Source organism: Psammomys obesus, unplaced genomic scaffold (assembly GCF_907164565.1).
Source record: "Psammomys obesus unplaced genomic scaffold, mPsaObe1.curated_primary_1811, whole genome shotgun sequence".
In the NCBI taxonomy this organism is placed as follows: Eukaryota; Metazoa; Chordata; class Mammalia; order Rodentia; family Muridae; genus Psammomys; species Psammomys obesus.
Genome location: NW_026585797.1, coordinates 10,183,849 through 10,204,242, shown reverse-complemented (window position 1 = coordinate 10,204,242; position 20,394 = coordinate 10,183,849). Strand labels below are relative to the sequence as shown.

General features: G+C 37.4%; 1 protein-coding gene across 7 annotated transcripts in view; it reads left to right on the top strand.

Moving 5' to 3' along the window:
- The window catches only part of Lingo2 (leucine rich repeat and Ig domain containing 2), a 1,311,965-nt gene that overhangs the window by 965,298 nt on the left and 326,273 nt on the right, over positions 1-20,394 (top strand). For all 7 annotated transcript variants that reach the window (XR_008719246.1, XM_055599279.1, XM_055599280.1 and 4 more), the window contains one exon: positions 17,518-17,677. The gene's annotated coding sequence lies outside the window, so the exon portion shown is untranslated. The remainder of the gene's footprint in view (positions 1-17,517; positions 17,678-20,394) is intronic.

The window sequence follows — 20,394 nt, the reverse complement described above, 5'->3', positions numbered from 1 at the left end:
TTCCCAGTTGCCTAGCAGTTCACATACAACTATGAAAATGATATCCTACATAATCTTAGGTATCCACCCCCGTAACAAGAGGAGAATTCTCCATGACAAGATCAGAGAAGGAATACGTTATGGACATTGTACTACCTACTAAATGCATCTTTTAATGAATTATCTAGTCATGGTTTTGGGTGCTATAGTTATATTTTAAAATACTCTTTACTGTTTTGTATTGACATTAAGAAAATTTTCAATCTCTTGCATATTTGCCTCAATTTCTATAATCCAACAAAGATTACTTATGTATTCTATCAGAATCTGTAAATTTCTGTCAATCTTAGATTATGCTGACAGAAAGTGGCATATTTGGTTTTGTTAAATTGTGGAGCTGGCAACATGCTTGATTTACCTTGATCCTAGACAGGAAATATCAACCCTAATTGTGATGATGACCATTCAATTCTCCCTGATTGAGAATGTTATCAAGCCCTGCCAAATTTTATCAGTTTTTTTCTGTCCTTCAAACAAGCTCATGGTAAATCACAAGCAAATATTGAACAAAAATTGTTTTTTCCAGTTAAGCCTCACTTCAACATGTTGATGTAAGAGTAGATTTGATTTGGTAGTAAGATATTATTTATTTATACATTTATATATTTATTTATACATTATTTATACATTCTTTTTATATTCAATGCAATGTATTATATGCATCATGTATATATAAATGCACTACAAATCTGCCATCTTTCAGAATAAGGAATACTGAAATGCTAAACTGAGACTGGCAATCAGATTGAATACAAAACCTGTTGACTAAATTTTAAAAGTCATTTTGTATATCTAATTCTTTGAAATCATTTAAACCATTAACAACTTAATTATCAAATTAGTAAGTAGGTTTTCATGGGGGGGGCAGGAACAACAAAGCTTATTTGTAACTGCTATATTAATTGTTGCAAACAAGTGCATTTTAAAATACATTTAAATAATAAATTTAATTATATATTTTTAGCTTTCCCAGTGAAATACTCTTTACAAAGGTAAATCTCTTATTTCAACTTATGGAAATTTCACCTCTGCTACTCTTTCTGCTGACTGGAAGCTATGGAGAAATACATTTTTCTGTATTTCTGTACTTTTAAGGAATCTTACCCTATAACTCTCTTTCCTCACATTTTATTATTTGAGAATTTTATTAGTGCACATAATGTTTTGATTAGCCATGTCAAACTTCTCTGTAGCTTCTGATCTGTTTCATCAGTTCTTGGTCTCATTGTTACTCTTTATTTCCTTCTATTCAGTCTTAATTTGAACATCTTTTTTTCTGATATCAAAAGAAGGAAACCTTGATCCATGACTTCAGACATTTCTTCTCATCTATTAAAAAAAATTAAAATTGTAAACATTAATGAAAATAGTGACTTAAGTAATCCTACCCCATACATTTTGATGTGGATTTTTTTTTTCTTTTCTATTCTAGCAGTAAAATACATAGGAAGGAGTATGTGTGTGTTGAAAAGGTCTGAGTTCATTCTGAATAGTTTTGACCGTCACTGAGTAAGGACCCAGGCCAGAGCAACAGGAGCATGTAGTGACACAGTACTGCTTTATTCTTTTCTGTTCAATAGTGACATGAAGTTGCTGCCACTAAACAAGAGGCAATTGTAGAATAAGCAAGGGTCTTTCTTTTGAGTCTCCTTCTCTTGAAAACCACTGGCCTACAGTGCACACCCAATGCCTCTTAAAAAGGCATCTTATTATTTTTTTTAACATTTTTTTTAAAGTTATGTTAGTGGCACAGAGGGCAAGCACAAATTGAAAATAAACCTTTAAAGAAAGAGATATGTTGGATCTTGAGGTGGCACTATTCCGAATTTTCTGAGAAAGTGTCATATTGATTTCCAAAGTAGATGTACAAGTTTGTGCTCCCACCAGCAGTAGAGGAGGGCTCCCCTTTCTCCACATCCCCTTCAGCATGTGTTGTCACTTGAGCTTTTCCTCTTAGCCATTCTGATGGGTATAAGATGGAGTCTCAGAGCTGTTTTGATTTGAATTTCCCTGCTGACTAAGGACTTTGAGCATTTCTTTAAGTGTTTCTTCACTATTCGATATTCCTCTTTTCAGAATTCTTTGTTTAGCTCTGTACTCCATTTTTAACTGGATTATTTATTTTTTGGTGTCTAATTTCCTGAGTTCTTTTATATCGTGGATATTAGCCCCCCGTCAGATATACTACCTCAAGAACAAGCAATACACTCCTGGGCATGTACCCAAAAGATGCTCAACCATACAACAAGCTCCTTTGCTCAACTATGTTCATAGAAGCTTTATTCGTAATAGAATCTGGAAGTAACCGAGATGTCCCTCAATGGAAGAATGGATGCAGAAATTGTGGTACATTTACACAATGGAATACTACTCAGCAATTAAAAACAAGGAAGTCGTGAAATTTGTAGGCAAATGGATAAAACTAGAAAATATCATCCTGAGTGATGACCCAGAACTAAAAAGACATGCATAGTATATACTCACTTATAAGCAAATATTATCCATATAATATAGGAAAAACATACTAAAATCTACAGGTCTAAAAAGGCTAAACAACAAGGAGGACTCTTGGGAGTATTTTAAATCTCATTCAGAATAGCTAACAGGATAGACACCAGAAGCTGTGTAAGAGAGGGAACAGGATGGGAGCTTATTATAGAGGTCCTCTGTAAGGCTCCACCCAACAGGGGATTGAAGCAGATGCTGAGACTCACAGCCAAACTTTGGGCAGAGCACAGGGACTCTTATGGAAGAAAGGGTGGATGATAGAATGACCTGGAGGAGACAGAAACTCCACAATTTGACCAACAAAGCTAAAAACTTTTAGCCCAGGAGTCCCTGCAGAGACTGATGTACCAAACAAGGACCATGCATGAAGAGGACCTAGAACCCCTGCTCAGATGCAACCTTGTGAGTCTCCTTGTGAGTCTCTGAACAAGGGGAGCAGGGGCTGCTTCTGTCATGAATCAGTTACCTGCTTTTTGATCACTGCCCCCTGGAGATGCATCCTCAACAGGACACAGGAAGAGGATCCAGAAAGTCTTGATAAGGCTTGATAAGTTAGGGTCAGAGGACAGGGGAGGAGAACTCTCCTTTCAGTAGACTAGGGGAAGGGGATAAGGAGGAAGACAGAAGACAGAAAGACGGTGGGAACTTGAGGAGATGAGGGAGGTGCTACAATAGGGATAAAATTAATAAATTGTAAAAAATAAAAAATAATTAAAAAGAAAGATATATTTCAGCTAAGAAAATCTGGGAAACATGAAGAACAGTCACTTAACTTTAAGAAAGTATCGTGAGAACAGGAACATGTCCTGCTTGAGTTGGCAAGGTTGCACACCATATTCAAATCTGAATTTTGTACCTTTGATTAGAGCTAAAAACAGTGAGAATCACCTGTGTTTGAGTCTCCAGCGCTGAACTCAGGTGTTGATAGAATTGCCCTTGATCTTACTTTGTGCCACTTAATAGGCTCCCTGCTAAGTTACAAAATTAAAATAATATTACATGAATATTTGGAAAGATTATCTCATGTTTGTGGCTGCTAATAATGCAGCTGAATATACAAAATGAGCATCATCCAAACATCAAAGTGTTGTTTGTGTTACAGTCTAATCACTGGCTTTGTCACAGTCCATTAAGACAGTTTTCTTCTCCTATCTGTGTTGTTTTAATTGGAGAGTGTGGTGAGGGAGATCGTCTGTTGCTTTCAGCAAATTCTGTTCATTTTAAATGTGTACTCAGAAATGTTGGTGTGCTGTTTGTTTGCTTTGGTATCTTTCTAAAATAAAACTACTATGAACATAGTTCTTTAAAAATCAAGTACATTGGAAATCTATAAAGTTGATGGGCCCCGTGCTGGGCATGAGAAGAGAACTGGTTCTGGAGAGCAGGAGCATCCTGCCTTTATGTATTCACAGTGATCCTTCTGTGATCCAAGATCTGTGGCTTCACTTTTCTGAGACTAAGCTCTTCTACAGACTAAGCAAGCTGCTCAAATTCAATCTATAAGTGTTTAATTGACAACATAGCACTATCAATTAAGGGTGTTGGAGTCCTGACTACAGTTTTTCAAAGGCTCCTTGTCCTTGGGCAAATAACTCAAATATTCGATCATTGCTTTCTTCAGCAGAAAGTAAGTACAACTCATAGTTTTTTGAGCAGATTAAATTGGAAAGTATAGATGAAAGTGCAGCTAATGCTTTGAAATTTTAGTAATTCTGGGTGACATCTGCCTGCAAGAGAAGAAATTATAGCATCTTTATGTGACTAAATGAAGAGGGAAAAGAACTAAGAAGCTAAAGTTTTGTAGCTAACAGGAAGGAACCCCCTCTGATTATTAAATATCATTTGCAGAATGGAGCTTTGAAATTATAGAGGCTGAAAGAACCCTGAATTTGATCATTGATCACCCGATATTTGCTATGATTATGTGTTTGATGTTTGTTTTGAAAAAAGAGTTGCTTCCACATAAATCTCACAAAACACACTGAACAGTCATTTAACAAGAGCAGTGAGCTCACAGAATGCTTCCCACTCTTCTAGTTCTGTCAACCACCCAGGGGGCTGTGCTACATGCCTCTGTGGGGAAGATGAAACACATCCCCTAGACAATGTTTAAAGAGCAACCAACCAACAAGTACAAATCAATAGCCTATAAAGTGAGTGTCTAAGTGCTGAGGGGATCCTTTGGAAAACTTTCTTCAAAGCAGTACAATAGACTGCAAAGGCTGTAGTGTTATGCACAAGGAAAGACAAAGAAAAGCAGAGTTTAACTGAAGACCACTTTATGGGTAGACCAAGCCACAAAAATACAGTGTTTTTGTAGATGTGCATTTCTTTTATGTTTTTGTTCAAGTTTTATTTTTTGTCTTGCTTAGTTTTAAATTTATACATAGCATTATTTTATCAATAATGTCTGTGTAGCATGTCTTCTGTATACCATGGAACCTTTTGGAAATAGTTAAAAACTCATTTAAAATATTTAAATCAAGATTATTGAGTTTACAAAATAAAATACATTCATTATAATTCATGTTCAAAGAACATTAGTTACTTCCAAACAAACACTCCATTGGAAAAAAATAAAAAAAAGTATTCCGGGCCAGCAATGTGACAGAGTGAGAAGTAATCCTTCTCCACAAACCTAGCAAACTGAGTTTGATTTCCAAGATGTGCATGATGGAAAGAGAGAGCAAACTCTCTCGCGTTGTACTAATACCTCAACAGGTTTGCCCACCATGCGGCATGTGCAGGCACTGTTTGGTTTTGCTTACTGCTGGTATAATAGAACTCTAACTAAAACTAACTTGGGGAGGAAAGGGTTTGTTTGACTCTAACATGGTGGCTCAAAAGTGAATCTTCCTCATAGGCTCATATCTTTGACTACTTGCTCCTCAGTTAGTGGAACTGTTCGGGGATGATTAGGAGGCCTGGCCTTACTGGAGGAAGTGACAATTTCCTAACACATCACGGCTGTGATTTCCCCATCACTTGCAGCAACAGTCATCTTGGGACTCTGGCTCTTAAAATCTTCACTTCGCATCACTGTCAATGCTTCCTGACCTGAGGTGTAGGGCTTGCAGTTCAGATGCATCAGTCAGAGTCGGGCATCCCACAGTTATTTATTCTCTACATTTGACAAGTTATAGATCTCTGTAAGAGTGTCCATTTGTTCCAAAAAAGGATGCTTCTTTGATAAAGAGTAAGAGAGACACTTATCTGTTGGCATAAGTATTTAAATAAAAGCCAGTTAGAAAATGTCTTAAGAAAATGACAGTTGTAGGTTCTTCTCGTAGGTTTGATACCACTCCAGCCATAAGCATATTTCTAGGTTTCCAGTATCAGGCATGAATTCCCACCTACTTGGTAAGCCTTAAGTCCAATTAGACATCTGTTGGTTAATTTAAAGATTAAAGTGCCACTATGAAAGCACTATGGATATTTTGAAGTCGTTCATTGCTGTAATTTGTGGACTTTACAGCTTGGTAGGACTATTGACTGCTTTTTCTAGACAGCCTATGTAACACCTTCAGATACTTTTAGAGTCAGTCCTCAGAGAGGAGGCTTCCAAGTAAGTTCTAGCTCAATTACTCCATGGCTTGTGTCTGACAATAGGTTTTACTTCCAAATTCTGGAAATCAATCAAGGGCAATGACTATATCCCATACTGTTTTTGAAGATTCTTGTATTACCCTGACCAACAACTCTAGGGAGGTTTCCCATACTTGGCCCTGAGTATTTTTTTTAAAGCCCATAGCTACAAGCTATTGGGGAAGGCTACATCATACAATAAGGCATAGATTCATATTGTGTCTGTCTGTGTGTATATATGTGTGTACATTTACATATGTATGTTTGTATGTATGTATATGTATGCACCTTTTAAAATATAAGCTTGCACAATCTTATGTTTCCCTCTGACTTTTTCAAAAATTCTAAGTGTTATTTCCTGTTTCCCTTTCCTGCTATGTCACCCTTCCTGTACTTGTGTATCAAGATATGAGCTCTCAGGTATTCATATTCCCATGCCTCTGCGCTGACATTTCAGACTCTAACCCTTTAAATTATAAGCCCAACTAAACCCCCTTATATAAGTTGCCTTGGTTGTGGTATTTTATCAGAGCAATAGAAAAGCAGCTAAGCAGAGCCTCCGTTACTTTTCCCATTGCCTCATTTGCTGTGCCTCCTATTATCTGCCTTCTTTCGAGTGCCTTCTCTCCTCGGTACTAGGGTTTCTTTCTATTTTCTGGTTTCTTTAGCTATTTCAGGTTATAGGTTCAAATCTAAAAGTTTGGAGTTAGAATCTGTAAGTAGAAAACATGTAATCTTTGTGTTTCTGGGTCTGGGTCGCTCATTTATATGTGTCAATTATTTTGATGTGTCCAATGTTTCTTGATCTCTGGAGTACAAATAAATGTTAAATAATTAGAAGAGAACATACAGTAATCTTTTCCGAGAAAAAGCTTATAAATTTTGGTCTTCTAATGTTTAATCTCCTTCTCAGTAAAATAAACATACCAAGTTGAAACTTTTAGAGGTGGCTTGGTAATTTATCTGCTGCTCTTGCAGAAGACCTATGTTTTGTTTCAAGTACCAGTATGGCGGCTTACAGCCATCTCTAACTCTAGCTCTAAAAGATATGAGGCCCAACTCTGGATTCTATTAGCATTGCAGGCTATGGTGCATCCACATGCATGCAGGCAAAACAGTAAAGTCAAAGTAAAATATCTTAAAAAGCAGAACAACAGCAGATCACTTGCCTGCCTTCTCTCACTCCATTACCCAGGAATCCCAGAGGATCTCTCTATGGACCCAGCCTTTATCCCTCACCAAGTCCCTTTGTGTCAGCTGCCAATCCTTGGAGACACTCTCTACTTGGGAAACTGCTCCAGCCTGGTAATCAGGAATGTGCTCACCACTTGCCATCCTGTCACCTATTTCCAGTTCTCCAGTGTCATATCCAACCCCGTACCACTCCCCTTTCCTTGACTCCATTCTCTGGTGACTGCTACGTTCTTCACAGCATAACCAGCTTTTTTTCTCAGCCCTCCTGTAACGCTTGACCCTATTCCTTTATGTCAGTACCTAGAAACATGTTCTACCTGGACTCTTTTGTGGTTATCCATGGCTGCGACTCAAAGCATTCCCTGGCAGGCAACACAATGCGACCACATGCTATTCCTCAAATACAGAGAGGACAACAGCAAACAAAGAACAGAACACCCACTCGGTAAAGACAAGACCAGATATCAGCACTTGGAATCACAATCCCACACCCAGATGCCTCAAAGATAGCACAAAAACAAAGTCATTAACACCAGAGAGAGTATGTCTCCAGCAACCTTACTACAATAGGCAATACAACTGAAGGTGCAATACAACTAAAGCACAAAGACAAGGACTTCAAAACAGTTATTATAAATATGATAAAGGACCTTGAAAGAAGATATAAATAAATCCCTTAATGAAAGAAACAGTAAAAATGAAATGAGGAAAAGAGTTCAAGACATGAAAATAGAATGAGAATCACTAAATAAACCCCAAACTGAGATGAAAGTGAAAATGAAAACTTATGAAGTCAAACAAAAACCTCATAAACAAGACTCACCAACAGAGTAATTAACAGATGGAAGAGAGGATCGCAGGCGTTGAGGAGATGATAGTTAAAATGGATACCTCAGTCAAAGAAAAAACATTATTTCTAAAAAACATCTAAGCATGATGTCTTCGTTAGGATTTTATTGCTATGAAAAGACACCATGATCAAGGCAACTATTATAAAGGAAAACATTTAATTGGGGCTCACAGTTTCAGAGATTCAGTCCATTATTATCATGACAGCAGTGTGTAGGCAGACAAGGTGCTGTAGAATTTGCTGAGAGTTCTACATTTTGATCTGCAGGCAACAAGAAGAGACTGTCCCATGGGGCATGGCTTAAGCATATATGAGACCTCAAAGCCTACCTCTCCAGTGACACACTTCTTTTGACAAGGCTGCACCTATTCCAACAAGGCCATACCTCTAACTCTGCAACTCCCAGGCTTTCAAATACATAAGTCTATGGGGCTGTACCTAATTAAATCACCACACACAATATATTCATGATAGCTGGGACACTATGATAAGACCACATCTACAAATAATAGGAGTAGAGAAAGGAGAAAAAAAAAGCACAAAAATTACCTTCAACAATATACTAGAAATTTTCCTAACCTGAAGAAGGAAGTGACTCTCAGGGAAAAAAGAAGCAAACAGAACATCAAATAGACTGGACCAGAAAATAAATTTTCTATGACATGTAATAACAAAAACATTAAATGTAAACAACAACAAAAGAATATTAAAATCTACAAAAGAAAAGGCCATGTAACATATAAAGGCAAATCCAAAAGAATAACACCTGCCTTCTCAGTGGAGACTCTAGAAGCCAGGAGAACCTGGAAAGATATTCTACAAAGTCTTAAGAGATTACAATTTCCAACCCAGAGTACTTTACCCAGCAAAACTTTCAATCACAAGAGACAGAAAAAGTAAAATATTCCACAATAAAACCAAATCTAAGCTGTATCAATCTATAAATCCAGCCCTATAAAAGATGATAGAAGGAAATTTTCAATTTTCAGAGGTTAACCACACCTAAAAAAATTTACAAGTAATGAATAATCCCAGAACAGGAAATTTAAAAGGAAAACCCATACCATAACCATAAAATAACATGAATCAATGAATAAACAGTACTCATTGATAATTCACATTATCAATGGTCTCAATTGCCCAATAAAAAGACATTGACAAACAGACTGGATTTTAAAACAGAATCCATCTTTCTCCTATACAACTAAAGGTGCATTATAACTAAAGCGCAAAGATAAGGACTTCAAAATAGCTATTATAAATATGATAAAGGACCTTGAAAGAAGATATAAATAAATCCCTAATGAAAGAAACAGTTGCTACACAACTGTATCCATCCTAACAGCAAAGAAAACTATCACCTCAGGGTTAAAGAATGAAGAAAGATATTCCCAGACCATGGATCAAAGAAGCAAGGCAGTTTAGTCATTGTAATATCTGACAAAATAGACTTTAAACTAAGACTAATCAGAAAAGATAGAGAAGGACACTGAATACTCAAAAAAGAACAACCTACTAAGAAGATATTGCAATTCTAAGCATCTACGCATCAGAGGGGCACCAAACTTCATAAAAGATACACTACAACAGCTAAAATCACATATCGACCCTCATGTAGTGAAAGTGGGTGACTGCAGTATCCCACCTTCACCAACAGAGAGGTCATGCAGACAAAAACTAAAGAAAGAAATGTGGAAGCTAAATGGCATCATAAATCAAATGGACCTAACAGATATTTACAGAACATTTCACCAAAACACCTTCCTCTCATAAGCTTATGAAACTTCAAAACTGACAACACACTGAGTCACAAAGCATGTCTGAACAGATCGAAGAAAGTTGAGATGACACCATGAATCCTCTCTGACCATAAAGCTTCTATCAACAACAACTGAAACAAAAGAAAGTTTACAAATTCATAGAACCTAAACAACTAACTACTGAATGAAACAATGCCTTAAGATAGAAATGAAGAGACATATTATAGGCTTTCTAGAAATGAATGAAAATGAGAACACAACATACTCAAAACTTATAGAATAAAATGATGACAGTTAGGAGAGAAAGGAGATTAGTGGGGACAATGGGACAAGTTCTCCTTAGCTTCTTCCTGCTTTTTAGAGTTGTTCAGTTCCTTGGGGCAAATCCAATCTTCATTTCAGGGTTATCTCCAACTTCTCTTCAAAATGTACCAGAAGCAACAGGGGGGAGCACCAGCAACCTTCTTCTTTCTTGGAGCCCCCGTCTTTCTCTGGGCCCTGGCATTTACTCCCTTTTCCAGAGCCTCACATTTAAACTCTCTGCAGCTGGCAAAGAGCCCGTATCAGAGCCTGAATGAGGCAGCTAATTTGCTGCTGTGGACAATCTGAATCAGTCCCCTATCCTGGGATCAAGAACATGTTTACATCCACAACTTGTGGTTGGTAGGTTAAATATAGTAAAAGAGACCATTCTACCAAAAATAATCCACAGCTTCAATGCATTCCTCATCAAAACTCTGACACAATTCTTCACATATCTTTAAAAGGCAAATTTCAGCTTCATATTAAAACCCAATGTTAGCTAAAACAATACTGAGTTAAAAAACTGCAGAGGCATTACCAACTCCAACCTCAACTGTACTACGGAGCTATAGTTTTTAAAATAGCACAGCATTGGCATAAAAACAGACACACTGATAAACTGGGTTGAACTGAAGACACAGACATAAGCACACACACCTTTCGATGCCTGATTTTTATTTTTTTATAATAAAATACACTGAAGATAAATACAGCATCTTCAACAATTAGTGCTGGTCAGGCTCCATGTCTGCATGTAAAAGAATGCAAATAGCTCACTCAGGATTATCCTTTCCAGTCCCCTGCAAATTTCATGATTTCCTTGTTTTCCATTGTGTAGATGTACCACAATTTCTGCATCCATTCTTCAGTTGAGGGGCATGTTTCCAGCTTCTGGCTATTACAAATAAAGCTGCTACAAACATGGTTGAGCAAATGTCCTTATTGTGTACTTGAGCCTCTTTTGGATATATGCGTAGCAGTGGTATGGCTGGATCTTGAGGAAGCGCTATTCCTAGTTGTCTGAGAAAAAGCCAGATTGATTTCCAGAGTGGTTGTACAAGTTTACATTCCCACCAGCAGTGGAGAAGGGTTCCCCTTTCTCCACAACCTCTCCAGCATGTAAAAAAAAAAAAAAAAAAAGAATTGAAATAGACACATAAACACCCTGCATGAAACTCATGTCCAGATGGATCAAGGACATCAACACAAAGCCAGATACATTGAATCTGACAGAAGGAAAAGTGGGGAATAATTTTGAACTCATTGTCAAGGGAAAAGACTTCCTCAACAGGACACTGATCACATAGGCACTAAGAACAACTAATAGCTGGGACCTCAGGAAATTAAAATGTCCTGAATGGCAAAAGATACCATCATATAAACAAAGCAGCAGTCTGCAGACTGGGAAGAGATTTTTTTTTTTTTTTTTTTTTTTTTTTTACAAAATTCACATCCAATAGAGGGCTGATATAATGTATAAAAGGAACTATTTAAAAAGCTGCACATCAAAAACAGCCCAATTTTAAAAAGGTACAGATTTCTGAACAGAGTTCTCTAATGATACCACACAAATAACTGAGAATCACTTAAATAATATAAAATAGAATATACAGCCATGGATGGGATAAGGGAGGGGAGAATATAACAAAAGAATTAATGGAGAAGCAGGAGGAGGGAGGTAAAGGAGGGACATAACATGACCACTGCACATACAAACTCACAGAGGCTGTGGCAGCATGGACAGGACCTGCAATGGTTTGAGGAAGATGGGGTCCCAGCACATAGAGAAGTGGACACAAGCTCCCATTTCAAACCCAAACTAATTCCAATTAATCATCACTTGCAAAAGAAAAATTAGTTTTCTCCAATGGAGTCTCAATTCCCAATGGCAGATGGCCAGCACAATACTAACTCAATGGTATTTTTGGTGGTATTTGTCTCATAATGTTTTGTCTTTTTTTTTTAACTTTACAGGCTCATTGCTTATATACTATGGTTTTTCTTTTTCATCATCATCATAATTATTATTTTACAATTTATTCATTTTTATCCTGGTTGTAGCCCCCTCCGCCCTCTCCTCCCTGTCCCATTCTCACTCCTTCCTTCCCTAGCCTTCTCCTCTAGTCCACTGATAGGGGAAGTCCTCCTCCCCTACTGTCCAACTATAGCCTACCAGGTCCCATCAGGACTGACTGGATCTTCTTCTTCTGTGGTCTGGTCAGGTTGCCCCACCAGGGAGAAGTGATCAAGAAGCAGGCAACGGCATTCATGTCGGACACTGTCTCTTCTTCCTTTACTAGGGAACACACATGGAGGCTGAGCTGTCTATGGGCTACATCTGGCCAGGGGGTCTAGGTCCTCTCTATGCATGGTCTTTGGTTGATGCATCACTCTCTGCAGTCCCCATGGGACCAGCTTTTTTATTTTATTTTTTGGTTTTGTTGGTCTCCTTGTGTGATTCCTGTCCCCACCAGGTGCTTCTATTTTCCCCTACTTCTATAAGACTCCCTGCACTCCATCCTTGGTTGTGAGTCTCTGCATCTGCTTCTGTCCCCTGCTGGGTAGAGTCTTTTAGAGGACATCTGTGGTAGGTTCCCATACCCATCAGAATGGCTAGGATCAAAAACTCAAGTGACAGTACATGCTGGCAAGGTTGTGGAGAAAGGGGAACTCTCTTTCATTGCTTGTGGGAATGTAAGCTTGTACAAACACTTTGAAAAGCAATCAGGTGCTTTCTCAGAAAACTGGAATAGTATTACCTCAAGACCCAGCTATGCCACTCCTAGACATATATATCCAAAAGATACTCAACCATACAACAAGGACATTTGCTCAACCATGTTTGTAGTAGCTTTATTTGTAATAGCCAGAATCTGGAAACAACCTAAATATTCCTCAGTTGAGGAATGGATACAGAAATTGTGGTACATTTCCACAATGGAATACTACTCAGCAATTAACACAAGGAAATTATGAAATTTGCAGGCAAATGGATGGAAATAGAAAAGATCATCCTGAGTGAGATATCCCAGAAGCAGAAAGACACACATGGTTTATACTCACTTATAAGTGGATTATAGCCATATAATATAGAATAAACATACTAAAATTTACAGGCCTAAAGAGGCTAAACAACAAGGAGGATCCTAGGGAAGATGCTTAATTCTCATTCAGAGGGGAAAACAGATTAGGCACTGGAAGTGGTAGATGAGAGGGAACAAGATGGGATTCTACTATAGTTTTTAATTTTGTCTTTTAAGGGATTTCTATGTGTCCAAGTGTGCGTGTCTCTGCATCTGTGTGTATTTCTTCTGCTTTTTCTTTAAGCCTGTTTTTTTGTTTGTTTGTTTCATTCTATTCTGGTTTGAGTGTTATTATTTTATTTTTAGATACCTGTTTTTATCATAAGAGAGAGAAAGAAAGGATGTGCAATTGGGCGGATGAGGAGGTGGAGATGATGTTGGAAGAGTTGCCAGAGAAAAAACTTTGATCAGAATAAATGTCATAAAAAGTTATTTTCAATTAGAAGTAGAATAAACAAATAATATTAAATCAGTAACCAGTAGTCGATGAAAAGGAACTACAAAGAACATCCCCTACTGAGAATTGATCAATAATACTTTTTCTGTTTAATGAAATAAATCAACTTGAAAAGTAAATCGTCATGTTATGTTTACCTCTTTAAAACAAGAGGCAGTGCCAACATGTGAGATTTGGTACCAAGTCACAGATGGCTGCTTCCAAAGCAGGTAGCTCTCAGAAATTTCTCACTTCAAAGCCATTTTTGGTGCTTGAAAATTATGCTTAAAAATGCTTTCCTGTTATCTGTTGACCAAAATATGGCTTCTTCAATATCCTGCATGGCAGTCAAGAGACTTTTAGTGCCACTTATGAACATTGGTTTCTGTTATAAGATAATTGATTTGATCATTTTATGAGAATTCTCAAAGCACATAAGTAGAAATATTTGGCATGAATAAAAAAAAAATTTGCACCTATAATCTAACTAAGGTTGTAGGTTAATAAGTACCAGAGCTTGGATTGACAGATTGGAAATGTCAACTGCACGTGTGTGTGTGTGTGTGTGTGTGTGACAAAGACAGAGTTCCAGTAGTAAAATAAAACACCTGTTTTAAATTGCAGCAAGTACATGTACCTTTTCCATATACACAACTCCGTTTTTCAAAAAGCTATTTTGAAATACTGTATGAGGCATGAGCACGATTTGGGTTCCTTGTTTTCTACCATCCTTGAAGAAATGGGACAGTAGTCTAACTCACTGATGAGACTTTGAAGTCTCCATGTAGCCTTCTGGGAATAGTTGAACCTTTAACTGCAAGTACATAAGGCTGTATCCTATTGTTGCTTGTGAAATTCAGGGTTGACCCCTGTGTCCATGAGCCTGGAGCACATAATCATCCAAAGGAATCTCCTCATAGACTTAGCAAGTAAATAATAATTCATTTAACATATATGTAAATATTATGAGTTCATTATATACATATATTCTTACATACAATTATATACACAATATATAATGAACATATGTGTGTATATATGAATTCATTATATATACATATGTATAAAAGGAATGTACATAAATGTATTATATATATAATAAATTACATATATGTGTGTAATTAATTCTTATTTACTTATATACATGTATATACATGTGTGTATATGGATTGATGATAGGTAGGTGGGTAGATGGATGGACAGATAGATTGATGATAGATGGATGGATGGATAGATAGACAGATGATAGATAGGTAGATAGATAGACAGACAGACAATGGTTGTTGCAGCTTTTTTTCTTTTTTCCTTAACACAGTTTTTTATTAATTACACTTTATTCACTTTCTATCCCCTCATAAATTCCTCCCTCCTTCCCTCCTAATTCTACCTTCCCTCTCCTTTCTTCACGCATGGCCCTCCCCAAGTCCACTGATAGGGGAGGTCCTCTTCTCCTTCCTTCTGATCCTAATCTATAAGATCTCATCAGGAGTGGCTGCATTGTCATCTTCTGTGGCCTGGTAAGGCTGCTCTCCCCTCAGGGGGAGGTGATCAAAGAGCAGGCCAATTGGCTTATGTCAGAGGCAGTCCCTCTTCCTATTACTATGGAACCCACTTGGACACTAAACTGCCATGTGCTACATCTGTGCAGGGGTTCTAGGTTATCTCCATGCATAGTCCTTGGTTGGAGTATGAGTCTCTGGAAAGACCCCTGTGTTCAAATTTTCTGGTTCTGTTGCTCTCCTTGTGGACCTCCTGTCCTCTCCAGATCTTACTATTACCCACTTCTTTCATAAGATTCCATGCACTCTGCTCAACAGTTGGCCATAAGTCTCAGCATCTGCTTTGATAGTCTGCAGGCAGAGCCTTTCAGAGGCCCTCTGTGGCAGGTTCCTAACTTGTTTCCTGTTTTCTTCTTCTTCTGCTGTCCATCCTCTTTTCCTTTCAGGATGGGGATTGAGCATTTTAGTCAGGGCCCTCCCTCTTGATTAGTTTCTGTAGATCTACAGATTTTAGTAGGTTTATCCTGTATTACACGTCTATATGAGTGAGTATATACCGTGTGCGTCTTTCTGCTTCTAGGACAGCTCACTCAGGATGATCCTTTCCAGGTCCCACCATTTACCTGCAAATTTCATGATTTCCTTATTTTTCATTGCTGAGTAATATTCCATTGTGTAGATGTACCACAATTTCTGCATCCATTCTTCAGTTGAGGGGCATCTGGGTTGTTTCCAGCTTCTGGCTATTACAAATAAAGCTGCTACAAACAGCTTTTTAAAAAGCATCAGTTCTTTTTTTAATTTTTTTTCTCTTTCCATAAGCCCCTCCCTCCTCCCCTCCCACTCCCACCCTCCCTCCCCTTTCTGCATGCATGCCACTCCCCAAGTCCACTGATAGGGGAGGTTCTCCTCTCCTTTCTGATCTTTGTCTATCAGTTCTCATCAAAAGTGGCTGCATTGTCCTCTTCTGTGGCCTGGTACAGATGCTCCCCCCTCAGGGGGAGGTGATCAAAGAGCAGGCCAATCAGATTATGTCAGAGGCAGTCCCTCTTCCCATTACTATGGAACCCACTTGGACACTGAACTGCCATGGGCTACATCGGTGCAGGGGTTCTAGGTTATCTTCACGAATAGTCCTTGGTTGGAGTATGAGTCTCTGGGAAGTTCCCTGTGTTCAAATTATCTTGTTCTGTTGCTCTGCTTGTGGAGTTCCCGTCCCCTCCAGCTCTTACTATTTCCCACTTCTTACATAAAATTCCATTCACTCTGCCCATCAGTTGGCCATCAAGCTCAGCATCTGCTTTGACAGTCTATACTGCAGAGGCTTTCAGAGCATCAGTTCTTAAAGTTACTCTGGGAAGTCTACCACATGGTCTAGCCTGTCAGTTCCTTTCTGCATTCCTACTGTACTCATTTGTGTGTCAGGCACCGGCACAGAAAAGGCCAGTGACTGTCCTTAGGGATTTTCTCCATCAATGGATGTAAGGAATGTTTGCGAAGTTTAAACAACGTATGTATTGGTATGGACTTTAACAATTCGACCATTAAACATGTGACTGCTTGCTCCCACACAGGTATCTGATTACTTTCTTAGGTTCTAGCCATACCTTGGAGTACAGATATCAACTCCATTGTGTTTTTTCTCTTTATTATCTTGCCATCTCTGTTTTGATGTGGATAGTGGGGCCTGATGAATTTATAATAACTCTTCATATTTGCCACTTAAAGGTCTTTCTCACACATTTTCCTGAAGAGGTGACCTAGTCTTTATAATATAAATGCTGACTCTGTGATGAATGTTAGAGCTCAAAAAAACATATTATGCTTGGTTCATGCTATCCTGTGATATCTGCTGTTGCAACTGATAGGTTTTTTCTCTGTGATATCACAGTGACCAATTGAGGGTATTATGTGTGGAGTCAGAAAAATAATCTAAGCGCTAGAGGTAGTCAATTACATGAAAGTTGAGATATATTTAATAATATGAATGAGTTTTAATGTTAATAGTATTTATTACTACGTATAGCTTGAGTAGGTCACTGAAAGCATAGAAAGGAAGCTATGCACTGCATGAACACTTTCTGAAAAGCATACATTTCAGTCTTCCAGTTTTGAGTTTCTCAGCATCCTGAGTGGCATTTATAGTCCTTTTTACATCATTTTATGATTCTCTTATTGATTGAGCAGTGAAGGCCTCCTAGTCCTAGAACATGGCTCACAATTTTTCAATTATAATGACGGAATGTCTTGTTTGTTACAGGCATGTTTCAAGCGGTTGGCTTATGGGACTTTGAGAGATTCTGCCTCCTGTGATGTGCTGGAATTATCATGATCAACTACTCAGTTTGGATTTCACCCAGTGGTCATGAGCTTTGTCTGGTAGACAGCAAGGGTTGGATTTTTAAAAAAGAGCAAAGCAGGTAAGTGCAAGAGAGACAGCTGCTCATTCATCACTTGTTCCAAGGGCTTTGGTGTTCTTCCTGGAGGTACTGAAGAGTGTATAGCTTTGCTGTTGATTTTCTAAGTCCATTTAATAGACTGTTGAAGAATGAGACTTCTTTGCTTCACAATGTATGGAACAATAATTGAGTCTTTTTCTCTCAAGGAAGAGAAGAGATATTTTAAGGTGTACATTAAGCGGGCTTGAGTCTCCTCTAGATTTTAATTTAATGTAATAACCAAAACTTGCAGATAATAGAGTTCTCCTCTGGAAGTAGTTATTCTGAACTATAATGACATCGGCAATTGTACTTTTGAGAGTGCAGTAGGGAAATTGTTGACCTGGCATATTCATATTATATACAACATAGAAATATGAATGTGACTTCACAGTATTTGATCTTATAAACATTCTTTATGCTTGCTTCAATTCAGAAAATTGTACCATCATTCTTGCTTTCCGTTTTTGAAAGTATTTATTGTTCTGAATTCTATCCATATAGTATCTAAATTCAAATTCGTATTGTTCAAAGAATATATAATACAAAATCCATTCAAATCTTTTCTAGTTTTTGGTTTTACTCTGAAAACTTCTAATTATTACTCATGATCAAATGAGTACTGACACTCTTCCACTCTGAAATACAATTTAATCCATCAAAAGTTACCTGAACAAACCACAGGTGACTCTCTTTGACTTTTGTGGAGTCATGTGCTAAACGACCTGTAAAATGAAGTTTTCTGTAGGTTCAAGTATAAACACAGACAACCTAGGTGCAAGTTTTTAATGTAGAAAACAATGGGGTGAGGTAATGGTATCATACAAATATTCAAGCTCTTTTAGCCTTTTTGCTTTCTGAAAATAAAGTAATGCCACTCAGCCAATTCAACATACATCATTTAATATATATATATATATATATATATATATATATATTCGTTTGGATGTTAATTAGGATTTCCAGGGTGTTAGCAATCAGGAAATTATAAGAAGTCTATCAACAACACCTTCCTAACCATCAACATGATGATACTGATGCAATCTCTTATAGATACAAAGCTTGACTGGAGATTGTAAACACAAGGCAGAAACCTGAATTTGACAGGCTGAGCTGATGAATGGCTTGCTACCTATTCAATGCCACAATGTGTCACCCACATTTAAAAATTTTATGGGTCTATAATAAATTAAAATGTTGGATTCATTGCTGGAATAAAGATCAATCCAGCTGCATAACACACTCTCATTTAATCCTTACTAAGTTTTTCTGTTTCACTCCAGAAACTGCTAATTATTTTCTATGATTTGGTCAGACCTTATTTTAATGCTTACATGTTAGATTCTCAGGTTTTTTAAGCTTGTTTTTGATGAATACAGAGTAATATTTACCTAATTGTGTTTATTTTAGTATTGTCAACAAATCTTATTTCACATCTAAACTTCAAAGTTGTAAAATAGAGTATTGAAAAGAAGAATAAGAAGAATGAAATTGCCTGTTTTCAAGAAAAACTCTCATGTGACAATCCAATCAGTCATTATCTTGCCACAAAGGCAGAGATCAGTTATTTGCGAAGTTTACTTTCATTCGGTAGGACATTTTGTTTCTGAACTCTGCAAGTCATTGGTTTCAGGGAAAGGAGCAGTAAGCAATATGAAGCAGCTTCACTTTCCACAGTCAGTCCTTTGAAGTAAATTTTGTTAGTTACAGCAGAGATAGAACCTTCCTGAGTGAAGTGTATAAAAATATAGTTTATAGGTGTCCTCTAGAACACATTTTCAGTTAAAATTAAATATTTTTAAAACCTTTATCACTCACATGAATTTTCTATTTGTTTTGTTTTCTGTTGTCTCAATGGCAGTTGTCTAATTTTACCATGACATAGCTTACTACTAAAGCACAGAAAACGTCAATGCTTCTGAGTTCTATTTTTCAAACGCTCATAACAAAGCCATGAAATTTTGCATCATTTCTAAGCCTAGAAGCAAGTTTTCTTTCTTAAAGCACTCTTGAAGGAAATGTTTACCTAGTTTAGAATTATATTATTATACATTTGAGCAGAGAGGCAATATTAAGCTATAAAGACAGGATATGAAAGGTAAGATGGTTTTCCAAAGTAATTCTAGTACTAGTTTACTCCGTCTAATGGGACGTGCACGTTCCGTGCCAGTGGGCCCCTCTGTGTGGAACTCGTCTTTCTTCCTTGTCGGTGGGTCCCTCTGTGTGGAATTCGTCTATCTTTGTAACCCACAGAGGGATCTGCACAGTCTCACCTGTGGATTTCTTCACATCCTGAGTCCTTCTGATATAAAATCTAGAAAGTTTAGAGAAGCAGCTTGTCTAACATGAAAAATATTACATGGACTTAAATGCCTTCTCATGACATTTATTTGCCATCTGAACATTTCTTCGAATTCAAAACCAATGTACAACAATATGTAAATGGAAATAAATTAAAATATTTTGTTGCTTTTTTATGAAATAGTTTATTTCTACCAAAGTAGACAAACAAACCAAAATACACCAAGATATGTGAAACGTTCACTTTTGATAAAATACTTTAAAATCATTAATATTGAAACCATTCGTGCAGTGTTTACTTTCTCCGTAAATTGAGATGGACTGTTAAGCATGAAGGGTTGAGAAAAAGGTTTTAAAATGAAAGAGGCACATTAGCCACCCAACTAAAGACCGAAGAG